Source organism: Eriocheir sinensis, unplaced genomic scaffold, assembly GCF_024679095.1.
Source record: "Eriocheir sinensis breed Jianghai 21 unplaced genomic scaffold, ASM2467909v1 Scaffold357, whole genome shotgun sequence".
NCBI classification, from domain to species: domain Eukaryota; kingdom Metazoa; phylum Arthropoda; class Malacostraca; order Decapoda; family Varunidae; genus Eriocheir; species Eriocheir sinensis.
The window spans coordinates 386490-398359 of NW_026111673.1; the positions used below are offsets into that span (position 1 = coordinate 386490).

General features: G+C 46.3%; 2 long non-coding RNA genes across 2 annotated transcripts; one reads left to right on the forward strand and one right to left on the reverse strand.

Moving 5' to 3' along the window:
• The first annotated feature begins 2746 nt into the window (after positions 1-2746).
• LOC126991891 (uncharacterized) lies at positions 2747-5029 on the forward strand. Its single transcript, XR_007745908.1, has 3 exons — positions 2747-3470; positions 3532-3592; positions 3654-5029. It is a non-coding gene; the product is annotated as an uncharacterized LOC126991891 (long non-coding RNA).
• A 1340-nt stretch (positions 5030-6369) lies between these two features.
• Positions 6370-6689, reverse strand: LOC126991890 (uncharacterized). The gene is made up of 2 exons (XR_007745907.1): positions 6565-6689; positions 6370-6534 (listed from the first exon to the last, which is right to left on the reverse strand). It is a non-coding gene; the product is annotated as an uncharacterized LOC126991890 (long non-coding RNA).
• Positions 6690-11870: the final 5181 nt, after the last annotated feature.

The window sequence follows — 11870 nt, forward strand, 5'->3', positions numbered from 1 at the left end:
TTACCTGTATATATATATATATATATATATATATATATATATATATATATATATATATATATATATATATATATATATATATATATATATATATATATATATATATATATATATATATATAAAATGGTATCCTAACTTAAGCTATTCCAGAGTGAGTGGAGCCCACCCCCCCCTTCACTACTTAAGAAAACCGTAGTAACACCAACACCAACACCTTCTCCAGCAAAATAAAAGTAAGTAATTAAAAAAAATTACCATAAATTCTTATGTTAGTGCCCCAGACCAAACCATCTGGCACTCACCTTCGGGTGCCTGGGCAGCGTGGCACTGGTGTGGGGGCCCCGGGAGAGGGGGCAGGGGCTCTCACCATCAATGGGAGGACTGGCCTTGCAATCGATGGAATTGCTGAAATAATAATAATAATAATAATAATAATAATAATAATAATAATAATAATGTAATTGGTTTGTTTTTGTTTTATAATGTAGGTTTATGATCAAGGATTTTAGGACTTTAGGAGGACTTGGTCATGTCTGGAGGTCCTTGCTGGCGATTTACAGGTCCAACACGTTATCAGGCCGTTGTGTATTACACACATACAAACACACACACTTATTTTTTGTGAACCAATTTATTTCAAAGTCTCAGTCTGTGTTTTTTCAGCAATATATATGTGTGTCCCTTTAGCCCTTGACTTAACATCCTGTTCCTGACCTCTCATGACCTGTAAATCCATGTAAACATTCCCGTCATAATGTTTGTGGCAGATTTCTCCTTGTTAAAGTGTGTACACTTATCCCAGTGCTCCAACCTTGCCTTGTTTTGATTTTTGATTTATTTTATTTTTTTATTTTTTGACGTCTACGCCTATTGCACTGGTAGGCCTTCCTTCGTGTCAGTGATGGTCGGCCCAGCCCGTTGTGGCACAGGCAAGTGTTTATAGTGGCGCCATCTTACACTGGCTCATGCTGCCCCCTGGAGCTCATCTTTAATCCCAGAATCTAGAGTCCGGGTTGATAGGTGGTCTTCTGGGCAGCATGTGGGTAGTCTTAGGCCTCTCGGCGGTGGCTCAAAAATCCCAGCTTGTGGCACCGGGCGGGGATTGAACTCGCGTCGTCCTGAACGCAGCACCGTCACACTATCCACTCAGCCACCGCCTCCTCCACTAGCCTCTCTCTCCGCCACCTTTTGTAACTGCCCCTCCCTTCCCTTCCCTTCGCTTTTCCAGCCCCTCCCTTCCCTTCCCTTCACTTTTCCAGCCCCTCCCTTCCCTTCCCTTCACTTTTCCAGCCCCTCCTTTCCCTTCCCTTCACTTTTCCAGCCCCTCCCTTCCCTTCCTTCACTTTTCAGCCCTCCCTTCCTTCCTTCACTTTTCAGCCCTCCTTCCCTTCCCTTCACTTTTCAGCCCTTCCTTCCTTCACTTTTCCAGCCCCTTCCTTCCCTTCACTTTTCCAGCCCTCCCTTCCCTTCCTTCACTTTTCCAGCCCCTCCTTCCTTCCTTCACTTTTCCAGCCCTCCCTTCCCTTCCTTCACTTTTCAGCCCTCCCTTCCTTCCCTTCACTTTTCCAGCCCCTCCTTCCCTTCCTTCACTTTCAGCCTCCTTCCCTTCACTTCCTTCCCTTCTCAGCTTCCTTCTTCCTTCCTTCCCTTCCCTTCCTTCACTTCAGCCTCCCTCTCCTTGACCTTTTCATTTCTTCACCCTGTGAGCCCTTCCAAACACCACCTCAGTTCCCTCTCATGACAGCCCTTTTTCTCCCTCTATACAAGCCCTTAAACAGCCTTACAAAGCCAAAAAGACCCTTTTCTTGAACCCATAGCATCCTGGCCCCCTTTCTCACTTTTATCTCTCATTTCAGCCCTTTCCTTCCTCTACCCTCTCTCTGACCCATAATCAGCCCTCACTTTCTCAGCCCTTCCCTTACCTCAATCTTTCAGCCCAATAGCAACCTTATAGCCCTTCCTTTCCTCTATGCTCTTTCTCAGTCCCTCAGCCCCTAAACAGCCCTAAATCAGTCCATTTTAGACCAATAGCATCCTAACACCCTGTATCTCTCATTTCAGCCTCTTTCCTTCTCTTCTTCTCCTTCAGTCCCAAAACAGCCCTAAATTCCCCTACCTTCTCTTAGGCCACAGAGTGGCGAGGGCAAGAAACTTTAATACACAATATAAGCAATGGAGGTGTTGGCCACACTGGCAGGTACTGGCGAAAGCTTGGAGGTGATCAGCGAGAAAGAGAGGAGAGTTGACGATTAACTTTTCTCACGAGTTTGCTCGGTCAGGTGTGACATCACAGACATGCTTCCATTTTACAGCAAACCCTCGATATAACGGACTAATTGGGGACCTTAGTCCGTTAATGCTGAAAGTCTGTTATGAGCAGCGAAAAAAAAAAATGTAAAATAATACCAATGAACCAAATAATGTAGGTATATCTATATTTTTTTATTGTGTTATCTGCAAGTTGTCTGTGTAGCCGCTTGGCGATGGACTGTGAGCCACTGAAGCTGGCAGTGGGGCCCTGCTGGGGGCCATATTGCTACGGGGAAATTTTACAAGTGTGCCAATTCCACACTGGTAGACAAAACTTCTTAATTTTTGTAGTTATCGAGGTGTTAATCTGTTGACTCTTTCTGTCACGATATTTTAATGATTGACTTTTCCATGCCTGTGTTACACCCGCCGCAGCTGCAGCACTGATAGCTCGCAAAGAGATGTTCAACTTGCTGACAGTTTCTACAGTTCACTCACTGCTCACAAAGGTCACATGTGGACAAACTAGAACAAAACCTGGCAAATTGATGTTTTTCCTCCTGTGCATTCCCACAGTGCACATGCATGGTGGACAGCAGAGCGACTAATTTCTGCAAGGAGGTATTTCTCGCAACACAGGCCCGCCAATTGGACCACGCATGCCGATACCATGTCCAGTCCCGCGCTGCATATTTCCTCACTGCGTGCAGAATAAATCTACTGACCAAACATAACTTAACCTTGCCCACCGACCTTGGGGCTTAGCCCCCTTGACCCACTTATTTGTGTCAGTACTGACACTCACAAACACTTGGCTCTTTTCCATTACCTTTACATCCTGGATTGATGCACAAGACTTTGTTGTGGTGTGAATACGCTCTTCATTTGAATGGAGACACGAAGAGGAAAATGTTTCATGAGGTGGGCTGAAAAAGACTGCGGTAAGTGAAGGATGGGGCAGCAGGAGGAGGGGCAGGTGGCCAGCAGGAGCTATAGGCTGTGGTAAGCCAAGGATGGGGCAGCAGGAGGAGGGGCAGGTGGCCAGCAGGAGCTATAGGCTGTGGTAAGCCAAGGATGGGGCAGCAGGAGGAGGGGCAGGTGGCCAGCAGGAGCTATAGGCTATGATAAGCCAAGGATGGGGCAGCAGGAGGAGGGGCAGGTGGCCAGCAGGAGCTATAGGCTATGGTAAGCCAAGGATGGGGCAGCAGGAGGAGGGGCAGGTGGCCAGCAGGAGCTATAGGCTATGATAAGCCAAGGATGGGGCAGCAGGAGGAGGGGCAGGTGGCCAGCAGGAGCTATAGGCTGTGGTAAGCCAAGGATGGGGCAGCAGGAGGAGGGGCAGGTGAGCAGCAGGAGCTATAGGCTATGATAAGCCAAGGATGGGGCAGCAGGAGGAGGGGCAGGTGGGCAGCAGGAGCTATAGGCTATGGTAAGCCAAGGATGGGGCAGCAGGAGGAGGGGCAGGTGGGCAGCAGGAGCTATAGGCTATGGTAAGCCAAGGATGGGGCAGCAGGAGGAGGGGCAGGTGGGCAGCAGGAGCTATTGTAGTTACCGGAGTCGGGTGGCTCAAAAACTATTCTCGGTGGGTCTCTGTGACCCTCTGACCTTGTCTGTTATATCTAAAATCCTTTAAAAGCAGGTCCGTTATAACCAGGGTTTACTGTATTTGCCATAACTCAACTCATGCATTAGATAGGACATTTTGGTTAACACCATTAGACGCAGCAGTCATTGGAGAACTCAAATAACTACAAATATGTTTGTGAAAGCTCAATAAAACATATACTAAATAAATTGGGTAGGCGGTGGCTGAACTGGTAGCGTACTGGGCCCACATTCACCGCGTGATGGACGACGTGAGTTCAAATCCCCACGCTACCACCTCGGATTTTTCAGTCACCAGCGAGTGGCTTAAAACTACCCACATGCTGTCCTGAAGACCACCCATCAACCCGGACTCTAGAGGAAGCTGTCCAAGTGAATCAAGAATGAGTTCCGGGGGACAGCATGAGCCAATGCAAGATGGCGCCACTATAAACACTCGCCTGCGCCAGAACGGGCTGGGCCGACCATCAGGCCCCACCTGGAAGAAGCCTTGGGCCTACCATCAGGCCCCACCGGGAAGATGCCTACTGGCGCAATAGGCAGCAACGTAAAAAAAAAGAAGAAAAAAAATAGTGACGAGTTGAAGTTAAATAATCAGTCCGTAATGTTTATAACACATAGTGCACATAGCTACCACTTGCAGCGGCTATCAAGTAAAGACTAAAATAAACGATTCCATCTTATAGAGAAAAGCCTCCTGATGGTGTATACAAATTTTTCATAAAATGCCAAATAAGTGAAGAACGGAACTGTGTATATAAATTTTCCACCTCATTCCTCGACGGGGTGGGTGCCGGCAAGGAGTGTGTAGTGTTGCTGCGCTATACTGCTCCGCGGAGTCACATTGCCATGACAACCTTCGCCTCGCCTTGCTTTTCGTGTGGCCACAGAAACTCGCCGTGCCGCTCTCGCTAGCTTCCTCACTTTCTGTGTGGCCTTACACTCTCAGCCCTAAATCAGCCCTCTAAAAAGCCCCAAACCAGCCCATTACTAAACCCATAGCACCCTGACAACTCCTTCTCAGCCCCTGTCCTTCCCTTCTACTCTTTTCCACCCCCTCAGGCACCAAAATCAGACCCAAAAATTACCCGTCTCTTTTTTTTCTCTCAGCACTGACAGTAACCCTACAGTCTTATCCTCGCCCTCTCGCCCCTAAAAACAGCCCCTTCAGACCCCAATCACCCGCCTCTTAGATCGGCGAAGGCTACGGTGTCTCCTAGTCTTGGGTGACCCGTACTTGATCTTGAGGTTGCGGGCGGGTTCGATCTTAGCATAGGTTATGTCGTGCAGCTCAGCTCGGGACAGTCCTGGGTCAGCTTGGAGGTGGAGTGTGAGGCGCCCGCAGCTCTCGGGAAGTTTCCAGTGGCGAGACTCGAGGGTGATCGAGATCTTGACCTAGGGGGTAAGGAAGAGTTAGGAGGGAGTTGGGGAGGGAGGAGAAGGAAGGAAGGGAAGGGGGAGGTTGAAGGAGAAAAATAATAAGAAAAAGAAAATATATGAAAAGAAAATTTATATTATAAGGAAAGAAAAAAATTTAAAGAAGAAGAAGAGGAGGAAAGGGAGGAGGGGGAGGGAAGAAGGAAATAATTATAAATATGAAATAGTTAAAAATAAAAAAATAATAACTAAAATAAAACAAATATATAAAAAAAGTGTGCAAGTCTCTCTCTCTCTCTCTCTCTCTCTCTCTCTCTCTCTCTCTCTCTCTCTCTCTCTCTCTCTCGGTCTCTCCCTTCTCTCTCTCTCTCTCTCTCTCTCTCTCTCTCTCTCTCTCTCTCTCTCTCTCTCTCTCTCTCTCTCTCTCTCTCTCTCTCTCTCTCTCTCTCTCTCTCTCTCTCTCTCTCTCTCTCTCTCTCTCTCTCTCTCTCTCTCTCTCTCTCTCTCTCTCTCTCTCTCTCTCTCTCTGTCTCTCTCTCTCTCTCTCTCTCTCTCTCTCTCTCTCTCTCTCTCTCTCTCTCTCTCTCTCTCTCTCTCTCTCTCTCTCTCTCTCTCTCTCTCTCTCTCTCTCTCTCTCTCTCTTCTTCCTTCCCTTCCATAACTCAAACTTCTCTCTCTCTCTCTCTCTCTCTCTCTCTCTCTCTCTCTCTCTCTCTCTCTCTCTCTCTCTCTCTCTCTCTCTCTCTCTCTCTCTCTCTCTCTCTCTCTTCTTCCTACCCTTCCTAAACTCATAACTCAAACTCTCTCTCTCTCTCTCTCTCTCTCTCTCTCTCTCTCTCTCTCTCTCTCTCTCTCTCTCTCTCTCTCTCTCTCTCTCTCTCTCTCTCTCTCTCTCTCTCTCTCTCTTCTCTCCTTCTCTTCCATAAACTCTCTCAAACTTCTCTCTCTCTCTCTCTCTCTCTCTCTCTCTCTCTCTCTCTCTCTCTCTCTCTCTCTCTCTCTCTCTCTCTCTCTCTCTCTCTCTCTTCCCTACTATAACTCTCTCTGTCTCTCTCTCTCTCTCTCTCTCTCTCTCTCTCTCTCTCTCTCTCTCTCTCTCTCTAACTAACTCCTTCCATAAACCAAAACTCAAAAAAAATCTCTCTCTCTCTCTCTCTCTCTCTCTCTCTCTCTCTCTCTCTCTCTCTCTCTCTCTCTCTCTCTCTCTCTCTCTCTCTCAATCCCTTCGTCTCATTTTCTTATTTACTTTATTTTCTCTTTAATCCATGCCTCTTCTAACCCTTCCTCCTCCTCCTCCTCCTCCTCCTCCTCCTCCTCCTCCTCCTCCTCCACAGCCGTGCTTCCTACGTCTCCTCTTACGGGAGTTCCGATGCTGTAAGGAATCCACTTCTGTATCCACTCCAGACAGCTGGTATCCACTCTTAGGGGTCAGGTTATGGACGCTGGCTGTGTGACCTGCATGTGGTGACCTGTTGTGACCTGCGCCCGTGCGGCTCGTCTGACCTGTGTATGTGGTTACATTATTTTTTGGGTGAAAGAGAGAGTGAGAGAGAGAGAGAGAGAGAGAGAGAGAGAGAGAGAGAGAGAGAGAGAGAGAGACAGAGAGAGAGAGAGATGTGTATGATGCCCTCTAGCCCCCCCCCAAAAAAAAAAGTACAGGCCTGAGATGAAATGTGAAAACAGGGTGAGTTGAAGCAGCAAAAAAATAAATAAATAAGTAAACATTAGGCAGGTTACATAAGGATATGTTAGTTTAAATTAGTTTGATTTAATTTGTCATGCTGAGATTAAGTGTGAAAACGAGGGGTCGCGGGGTTCAAAGTCTCCCATTAAGGAGGTTACGTTAGGTTAGGGCAGTGTGACCCCTAGACTATGGATTTCCTAACAGAATACCTCACCAAGCTACAGGAATGGAACAAAAGTGTCTGCTACAATTCAATGAAGAAAAATGTAAAGTCCTGCACACCAATACCACATGGGAAACACTCCACTATCCACCACAGAGTAAGACCTGCGACCATTATGTTACCAGGCTACCAGTGAAGGGATATCCAGCACACCAATACCACATGGGAAACACTCCACTATCCACTACAGAGGCAGAGAAAGACCTGGGTGCATGCATGTTACCAGGCTACCAGTGAAGGATATCCAGCACACCAATACCACATGGGAAACACTCCACTATCCACCACAGAGGCAGAAAGACCTGGGAGTGCATGTTGCCAGGCTACCAGTGAAGGGATATCCAGCACACCAATACCACATGGAAACACTCCTATCCACCACAGAGGCAGAGAAAGACCTGGGAGTGTATGTTACCAGGCTACCAGTGAAGGATATCCAGCACACCAATACCACATGGGAAACACTCCACTATCCACCACAGAGGCAGAGAAAGACCTGGGAGTGTATGTTACCAGGCTACCAGTGAAGGGATATCCAGCACACCAATACCACATGGGAAACACTCCACTATCCACCACAGAGGCAGAGAAAGACCTGGGAGTGTATGTTACCAGGCTACCAGTGAAAGGATATCCACCACACCAGTACCACATGGGAAACACTCCACTATCCACCACAGAGGCAGAGAAAGACTTGGGAGTGTATGTTACCAGGCTACCAGTGAAGGGATATCCAGCACACCAGTACCATGAAACACTCCACTATCCACCACAGAGGCAGAGAAAGACCTGGGACTGTATGTTGCCAGGCTACCAGTGAAGGGATATCCAGCACACCAATACCATGGGAAACACTCAACTATTCCAACACAGAGGCAGAGAAAGACATGGGACTATATGTTACCAGGCTACCAGTGAAGGGATATCCAGCACACCAATACCACATGGGAAACACTCCACTATCCACCACAGAGGCAGAGAAAGACCTGGGGTGTATGTTACCAGGCTACCAGTGAAGGGATATCAGCACACCAATACCACATGGAAACATTCCACTATCCACCACAGAGGCAGAGAAAGACCTGGGACTGTATGTTACCAGGCTACCAGTGAAGGATATCCAGCACACCAATACCACATGGGAAACACTCCACTATCACCACAGAGGCAGAGAAAGACCTGGGAGTGTATGTTACCAGGCTACCAGTGAAGGGATATCCAGCACACCAATACCACATGGGAAACACTCCACTATCCACCACAGAGGCAGAGAAAGACGTGGGACTATATGTTACCAGGCTACCAGTGAAGGGATATCCAGCACACCAATACCACATGGGAAACACACCACTATCCACCACAGAGGCAGAGAAAGACCTGGGAGTGTATGTTACCAGGCTACCAGTGAAGGGATACCCAGCACACCAATACCACATGGGAAACACTCCACTATCCACCACAGAGGCAGAGAAATACCTGGGATTATATCAGGGGTCGGCAACCTTTGGCACGCAGAGTGCTTGCCTATGGCACGCCGCGTGATTCGAAGAAGCAAAGAAAAGGTTAAAAAACAGAATAATGAGAGAGAGAGAGAGAGAGAGAGAGAATGTGAATTGCACATCCTTACTTTTATCACAGTTTAAATCTTCGAACGATTTTAAATCATTCTTTCCAATGATACATTGAATTAAAACGAAAATGTTTCGTACCCGCGATGAGGAATACGTGAGTACAACGAGATGTAAACGAGTATGAGACACGTTGCCGCTGGTGACACATCAGTCACGCATGGCAGCGTTCATATTCTGCTTCAGTAACTATTTAGCCGCCGTGGGTGACACTCTTTCTAGTTACTGTCGCCATGGCTACTGCGAAAAAAGTCCAGCTTGATGTCCGATCATTTCAGGCATCATGGAAATGACTTTGGATTTATTCAGCAGAATGATCGTGCTGTGTGTGCTCTCTGCTGCGAAAATGTCGTGTGCCGCACATCGAGTGTTAAGAGACACTTTGAAACAAGACACGAGAAGACTTTCAAGGACAGTACAGACAAGGCTGCAGCGATTAAGAAAGCAGTATCGCGCTATGAGAAACAAAGTAATGTGTTTAAGAACCTGAGTGCTCACAAAAACAATGCAACTGAGGCCAGTTAAAAACAAGCTCTGTGTATTGCCAAGCATGGAAAGCCTTTTACTGATGGAGATTTTATAAAAGCAGCTTTCCTAGAGTGCTCTGAGGTGTTATTTGATGGCATATCAAACAAACACATGATCATCTCAAGGATAAAAGACATGCCTGTCTCAGCTAGGACCGTGGAGAGACGTGTTTCTGAAATGGCTGCTAATGTAAGTGAGCAGCACTACACCTGTGTTCAGTGTGGCCCTGGATGAAAGCGTGGATATAAATGACATTCCCCGCTTGGCTGTTTTTGCCAGGTATAGTGACACAGAGATACACGAGGAGCTGTGCTGTCTTAAACCTGTGTGTGGCACTACCAAGGGAGAGGACATACTCAAGACATTCACTGATCATTTTGAGGACAGAGGGGTTGACATCAGAAAGATTTTTGCAGTTACAACGGATGGTGCCCCTGCCATGGTAGGAAAAAACAAGGGTTTTACTAAGATGGTTGAGGATAAAATTGGGCACCCCATTCTGAAATTGCACTGCATAATTCATCAAGAAAATTGATGTGCCAAGATCTGGAGCTCTGATCTCAACAAAGTGATGGCTTCTGTTACAAAAGTAGTGAATGTTCTTGTTGCACACTCTTCTCTTATGCACAGGCAGTTTCAAGCTTTCCTTGAAGAGGTGGACAGTGCTTACAAAGATATACCCTTGCACAGCAGTGTTAGGTGGTTAAGCTGTGGGAAGGTATTGGGGAGGTTTGTGGAATGCTTTGATGAAATAAAGATTATCTTATCAGAAAAAGGCCAAGACTATCCTGAGCCAGGGGCGTCATTTGGGGGTCTTGGGGCAGTTGCCCCCAAGACTCAAGATGCCCCCAAGCCTCAGTTTGCCCCTGTGAAGCCTCAAGAAGAAACAGCAGCGGGATTTCGTTATATATAGATATATATATATATATATATATATATATATATATATATATATATATATATATATATATATATATATATATATATATATATATATATATATATATATATATATATATTTTTTTTTTTTTTTTTTTAATTATTATTATTATTATTTTGTTGTTGTTGTTGTTGTTGTTGTTGTGGTGGTGTGTGTGTGTGTGTGTGTGTGTGTGTGTGTGTGTGTGTGTGTGTGTGTGTGTGTTAACACACACACAGTTGCTACAGAGTTGCTAGCTATCCTTAAAATTTTGCTAACCATTCCAGTCACTACTGCTAGTAACGAGAGGTTTTTTTCTGTGTTAAAACATGTAAAGAACTACCTGAGAACAAAAACTGGGGATGACCGGCTATCTTCCTTGTTGTTGATGGCCACAGAGAAACACATGGTCAAGTCTTTTGATCTGGAAGAACTAGTCGATGATTTTGCTCGCATGAGACACCGCCGGTACCCATTGGTGTGATTGTATTTTTTTTTTTTTTTTTTTTTACAGCAAAGGAGACAGCTCAAGGGCACAAAAAAGTAAACATTAATAAAAAAAAAAAGCCCGCTACTCGCTGCTCCTAAAAAGAATCCAAAGAGGTGGCCGAAAGATAAGTCAGTTTCGGGAGGAGGTGTCCTGATACCCTCCTCTTGAAAGAGTTCAAGTCGTAGGCAGGAGGAAATACAGATGAAGGAAGATTGTTCCAGAGTTTACCAGCGTGAGGGATGAAAGAGTGAAGATGCTGGTTAACTCTTGCATAAGGGGTTTGGACAGTATAGGAATGAGCAGGAGTAGAAAGTCGAGTGCAGCGGGGCCGCGGGAGGGGGGGAGGCATGCAGTTAGCAAGTTCAGAAGAGCAGTCAGCGTGGAAATATCGATAGAAGATAGAAAGAGAGGCAACATTCGGCCGAATTTAAGAGGTAGAAGACTATCAGTATGAGGAGGAGAGCTGATGAGACGAAGAGCCTTTGCCTCCTCTGTCAGAAGGCTGTGAGTGGAGCCCCCCACATGAGATGCATACTCCATACGAGGCGGACAGGCCCTGTATATGGACAGCAACTGTGCAGGGGAGAAGAACTGGCGGAGGCAGTACAGACGCCCAGCCTCGAGGAAGCTGATTTAGTAAGAGATGAGATATGAAGTTTCCAGTTGAGATTTTGAGTTAAGGATAGACCGAGGATGTTTAGTGTTGAGGAAGGTGATAGCTGGGTGTTGTCAAAGAATAGGGATAGTTGTTTGGAAGATTGTGTCGAGTGGATGGGTGGAGAAACTGTGTTTTGAGGCGTTGAAGGACACCAGGTTCTTCTTGCTTGTCGGAAATAATAGTAAGGTCTGAGGCTAAGCGTTCTGCAGCCTCCAGCCTTGAGTCGTTAAGTTCCTGAAGGGTGGGTCTTCTATTAAAAGAAGTTGAATAATGCAGAGTGGAATCATCGGCGTAGGAATGGATAGGACAGTTCGTTTTGGAAAGAAGATCATCAATGAACAACAGAAAAAGAGTGGGAGATAGGACAGAACCCTGTGGGACACCACTGTTAATAGATTTAGGGGAAGAACAGTGACCGTCTACCACGGCAGAAATAGAACGGTCAGAAAGGAAACTGGAGATAAAGGTACAGAGAGAAGGATAGAAACCGTAGGAGGGTAGTTTAGAA